We start from the raw sequence: 5909 nt of genomic DNA, 5'->3' as shown, positions 1-5909 counted from the left end.
GCAGCAGGTGTGGTTACCCAGAATGCCGTGCACAATTTCGGGGAGGGGGGGCAGCAGGTGCCGGAGATTGGAGGTGCAGTTACCCAGAATGCCGTGCGTACTGCAGAGGAGGGGAGGGGGGGGGGGGCGGCAGTTGTGGTTACCCAGCAGGCCGTGCGCGCTGGGAGAGAGGCGGCCGGGCCCGGCCACGTAGACCCCGAGGTAGTCGCGGCGCTCCGGGGGGTGTCCCTGCGGTGACACGTGGTGCGGTGACACGTGGTGCGGTGACACGCGGTGCAGCCGCACGCTCAGCAGCGTGTCGGTGTGCAGACGCAGCTCCAGCACCTCCAGGCCGCGGCCACGTGGCGCCATCTTCAGCGTCAGGCTGGGCACAGGGGGAGGGGGGGCGGTCAGCGCAGACGCGGGGGGCCAGGGCCCCCCAATCCCCCCCCTCTCCTCTCACCGGTGTACCCGGGGGTGGTGTGGCGAGCACCGGAAGTTGAACATCGATACCACCGTGTGAACACGCAACGTAACCAGGTGGTCATTTGAGGCTGAGTCGACCTAGGGGAGTCCTCCAGGACCGGTTCAGATCAACCGTGAAGTGGTGTTGGCCGTGCGAGCGGGAATCGAACCTCGGGTCACCGGGTTCGTAGCGCAGCAGCGTGCTAACCAAAGCGCCACCGCTCCCTATACACAACAATCCCCCCACGTAGCCTTCGACAGACTGCTTAGGACAAGTGCTGTTAGCGAGCACCTTCGTTCAGCACGGTTGGTTACGTACGGCGTGAAAGAAGTTCAACATGCACATACGTGTATGGACATACCTACGCACGCATACGCGCACACGTACACACACACACACACACGTAAACACACACACATACACACACACGTACACACACGTACACACACAACAACAACCACCATTCACCACTAAGTGGCGGTGACGTCACCACGACGCTTGTGCCAGGCCAAGTGCACCTTGAGGCCACGTGCAGTGTCGAACGCCTGCTGACTAGAAGGTCACGGGGCAGACCCAGCAGGTGCCACGGGTCGACTGACCGAGATGTCCGAGATGACTGGCTGATGCACCACCTGTGCCCCCTACTGTACCAACTTGCTGTGCTTTAGCCACCCGGCGCTCCGCTCGTTGTTGTGAGTGTCGCTCCTCCGCCCTCCGTTGTTGTTGGAGGGCGACTGCCTCCAACTTCCCAGTAGCGTCCTTCACGAGCCTCCTCCACTGAGGCCGATCTTGACACCGCTGGTACCAGTCATCGGCAAGTCCACTCAGCTCCACGTCCTCCTGTACCACATCACTCCATCTCTTCTCTAGCCCGTGCCGCGCCCATTTAGCCCCCTCAATTCGGCCGAACAAAAGCTGTTTAGGCATGCGGTGGCTGGGCATGCGGGCTACATGACCCAGCCAACGCAGCCTTGCCAGCCGGAGGAGCTCACCGATGGGACTTTGCCCAGATCTTTCAAGGACTTGTGAGCTCCTCACACAATCCAGCCTGGTTAAACCCAGGATGGATCGTAGGCAGACCAGCCTAAATGTTTCCAACCGGCGAAGATGCTCCATTAGGGGGGTCCACGTTTCGCAAGCGTAGAGAAGTGAGGGAATGACCGTGGCCGAGAAGACCTGAGGCTTCGTGCGGAGCGACAGACCAGGTAGCTTCCACACAGCGTTACGCAACCGATGAAAAGATATGCCGCTCGACTGATTCGGAGTGAGACCTCTGCTGATAAACTGGAGCCGGTCATAAGCACACTGCCCAGGTATGGGAAACTCTCCACTCTCTCCACAACTTCCCCATTACCGATTGGGAGTTGTGGGGGTGGAGTATCCGATGGTACAAAATACCCAGGCAGGTGCTTAGTTTTGGTGGGGCTGATGGTAAGGCCCCACCTCTTAGTGGCACGCTCCAGTCTCAGCAGCAGCGTCTCCAACTCCTCTTCTGAATGAGCAGCTATTACCAAATCATCGGCATACATAACGTGGTTGACCAATAGGGAGCTATCCCTTGATCACACCAGGGCGTCGATCAGCCTCCCATTATATCTGTACCAAATGGAAATTCCCCCGGTACAGCTATTGAAGGCTTCACGAACTACGCAGTCGAAATAGATGTTAAATAATGTGGGAGCCAGAGGACATCCCTGTCGCACCCCAAGGTGTACAGGGAAAGGCTCCGACTCCCGGCCACGTAGTTTAACCCGGGCCCGCTCACCATCATGAAGGTCCTTAATGATCGAGAGCAGAGGGTCAGGGACTCCGAAAGCACGAAGAACAACCCAGAGCCCAGGCCTACTGATGGTATCATAGGCCTTGACCAGGTCAATAAAGCAGAGATGTAGGTCTTGTTGAAATTCCCTACACCTCTGTTGTAGCAGACGGACAGAAAATATGGCATCTGTGCAGGATCGCACTTTCCTGAAACCGCATTGGGGTTCCGCAAGCCTCTCCTCAGCGTGCCTAGCAAGGCGATGTTGAATAATCCTTGCCAGGACCTTTCCCGGCACACTGAGGAGTGAGATGCCCCTGTAGTTGTTACAGTCTGTGCGGTCCCCCTTCTTAAAGAGGGGGACCACCAGGGCATTCTTCCAATCCTGAGGTACCCGTCCAGCGGTCCAGACTGTTGTTATGATGTCATATAGGGCAGTCTGTGCACAAACGCCACCCTCCCTCAGCATTTCGCTTGGGAGATCATCTCTGCCCGGTGCCTTTCCTGGTCTCAGACTCCGGATCGCCCTCAGTACTTCCTCAACAGATGGCACCTCAGCCAGCCACTCACACCGCAGCCTCAGCAGGGTTATCCCCACTTTGTGCCATGATGTTTTCCTGGCTGAGAGATTTTCCCTCCCCCAGGACCTCACAAAAATGCTCAGCAAATCTGCAAACCTGTTCCTGGGGGTCGGAGATTGGATCACCGTTTTTTCCCATAATGATGGTAATAGGTGTGGCGCTGCAGGTTACTTTTTTGATGGAGTTAAATAGTGATTTGTGATCACGGGCCACTGAGGCAGACTCCATCTCCTCAGCAACCCGCGACCACCACCCATCCTTGCAGCGCCTTACGGCTCTCCGAACCTCCGAGCGAAGGCTGCGGTAAACCTCCTCATTCTCTGACGTGGGATGCTGTAGCCGATGAGAGTGAGCCTGTCGCTTTTTCTCAATTAACCTGAACACCTCCTCTGTCAGCCAGGGTTTCTGGGGAGGTCTGGACCACGTACCCAAAGCAGGCCATTGCAGCTGCATGAATCACAGACTTAAACCTCGCCAATTTACCCTCGACATCAGGTGGAGTGGGGGACGATGCCAACCCCAGCTGCAAGCGATGATGAAATTCTCGTTTGCAACTTTCATCAGCTAACTGAGACCAGGCCACTTTTGGTTGGAATGGGGTCCTGGGTGTACACCCACCACCGGAGTGGAAGAATGGCAGGCGCATCTTACAGATGACTAGTCGATGGTCAGAGGGCAGATCAGCTCCACGGTAGGTCCTGGTGTCAAGGACATGGGCTAGCATCCGCTGGTCCGTCACTATGTAGTCCAGCAGATGTTCTTGCTTGGACCCGGCATGCATCCATGATGTTGTGTGGATGCTCCGATGCCGGAAGAGCGTGTTGGTAATTACAAGCCTATGGGCTGCACAAAATCTAGCAGCCTACTACCGTTGTTATTGAGCTGATCTGGCCCATTCCTTCCAATCACTCCAGACCAGGTGCCAGCATCATGACCAACTCGGGCATTGAAGTCACCCAACAAGATGACTCTGTCCCGAGTGGCCACTTTAGCCAGCACCTGTGACAGGAGGTTATAGAAGGCTTCTGACTCATCGGCGGTGCCTGCATCCCTCCACGGATGTTCGTCTTCGGTGGGGGCATAAGTAACCACGACCACCACTCCTCGCCTCCGGTTGATGGGAAGGCGAGCCCAAAGTAGCCTGGGGCTTATATCTTCCCAAACCTCACCGCCACGCTCCCACGCCCCCTTCATTCTTTTGTTCAGAAGAAGAGCCACACCCTGTTGTTTGGCAGTCTCCTGCCCCGAGTGGAGGACTGTCCACCCCTCATGGTGGCAGGAGCCAGAGCCGGTCCACCGGACCTCCTGAATGCCACAGAGATCCAGGCGGTACCGGTCCAGCTCCCGACAGAGGAGTGGCAGCCTCTCCTCCGCAGTGAGGGTTCGAACATTCCACGTGGCCATCCGCAATGGTTTTTCGTTGTTTCTGGAGGAGCCCCAAGGGTGAAGATTCAATCTCCTGGCTCCGCCAAATGGGGTTTGGCCAGGAGACGTCATAAAAGCCTGGCCCCCCGGGGCCTCCGGCACAAGCTTATTTTTTACAGGTATTTGTTTATATCGTAGTTTAGTAGTGGTAATTAATTGAAAGGTGGAGGGGTTACCAGCCCCTCGGACCCGTCCAGAGCCCCCGTTTAGCCACTGTGGTGGTCACAGACGCCATGAGGGGAGAGGCCAATGGCCCTCCCCCCACAGCACTGCCCACGACAGTGTTGCCCGTCCGGCACCGCGAGGAGGTAGGAGGTTGTTTTGCCAGTCACACACACATACACACACTCGTACACACGCACACACACACGTACACACACACGCACACGCACACGCACACACACGTACACGCACACACACACGCACACACACGTACACACACACGCTCGGACACACACGCTCAGCGCACCCGGCCCTCTCGAGCGTGACGTTCCCGCCCCAGGGCAGCGTCGTGGATCCCGCGGCGTCCGTGAGCCGCACGAACTCCGTGGTGACCTCCACCCGCACGGCGACCCCCGTGGTGACCCCCGTGGTGACCCCCGTGGCGGCCTCCGCCCCCTCCACGCGGACCCCCACGCGCCCAAAGTAGGTGGCCAGCGGCTTCGTGCGAGCTGATGCCGGCACGCGTCGTCGCCACCAGCTCCGCGTCCACCGCCAGACCTGGCACGCGACACGCACGCGGAGCGCAGTGCCGATATCACGTGGTGCCGACGACGTCACACACACGTGGTGCCGACGTCACACACGCGCATTGCCACCACCACCACCACACACGCAGTGCCAACTTCACCACCACCACCACACACACGCAGTGCCAACTTCACCACCACCCACCACCACACAGTGCCACCACCACCACCACACACGCGTAGTGCCAACTTCACCACCACCACCACCACCACACACAGTGCCACCACCACCACCACGCAGTGAGGGGGGGGGGGTCACCGTTGGGGGGGTCGTCGATGAGGTTGACGATGGTGCCCGGCTCCTCGTCGATGTTGAAGCAAATCTTCTGCTGCTGCCCCGGCAGCTCGACCACTACGTGCGGGTCGTTGTCCACTAGTCAGCGGCACACACACACACACACAGGGTGACACACACAGTGACACACACACCACAGTGACACACACACACAGTGACACACACACAGTGACACACCAACAGTGACCCACACAGGGGTGACACACAGTGACACACACACAGTGACACACACACACAGGACACACACCACACAGTGACACACAGTGACACACCACAGTGACACACCACACACCAGTGACACACACCAGTGACACACACAGTGACACACACACAACAGTGACACACACAGTGACACACACACACAGTGACACACACACAGTGACACACACACACAGTGACACCACACACAGTGACACACACAGGGTGACACACACAGTGACACACAACACAGGACACAAACACACAGCGACCACCACAAACAGTGACACACACACAGTGACACACACACACAGCGACACCACACACCAGTGACACACACACACAGTGACACACACACAGTGACACACCACAGTGCACAAGTGACACCACACACAGTGACACACACACACAGCGACACACACACACACAGTGACACACACACAGTGACACACACAAA

At 57.7% G+C, this 5909-nt stretch overlaps 1 long non-coding RNA gene across 1 annotated transcript in view; it reads right to left on the bottom strand.

Moving 5' to 3' along the window:
• Window positions 1–147: 147 nt before the first annotated feature.
• Window positions 148–5909, bottom strand: part of LOC133359095 (uncharacterized) — a 172358-nt gene continuing 166596 nt past the window's right edge. Inside the window, exons 2-4 of the long non-coding RNA XR_009757148.1 lie at window positions 5219–5332; window positions 4680–4930; window positions 148–364 (exon numbers count right to left, since the gene is read on the bottom strand). This is a non-coding gene — a long non-coding RNA (uncharacterized LOC133359095). The remainder of the gene's footprint in view (window positions 365–4679; window positions 4931–5218; window positions 5333–5909) is intronic.

Source organism: Lethenteron reissneri, chromosome 64 (genome assembly GCF_015708825.2).
Source record: "Lethenteron reissneri isolate LAM-NWPU_2019-01 chromosome 64, ASM1570882v1, whole genome shotgun sequence".
NCBI lineage: Eukaryota > Metazoa > Chordata > Hyperoartia > Petromyzontiformes > Petromyzontidae > Lethenteron > Lethenteron reissneri.
This window is presented reverse-complemented; position numbering and strand designations above follow the sequence as displayed.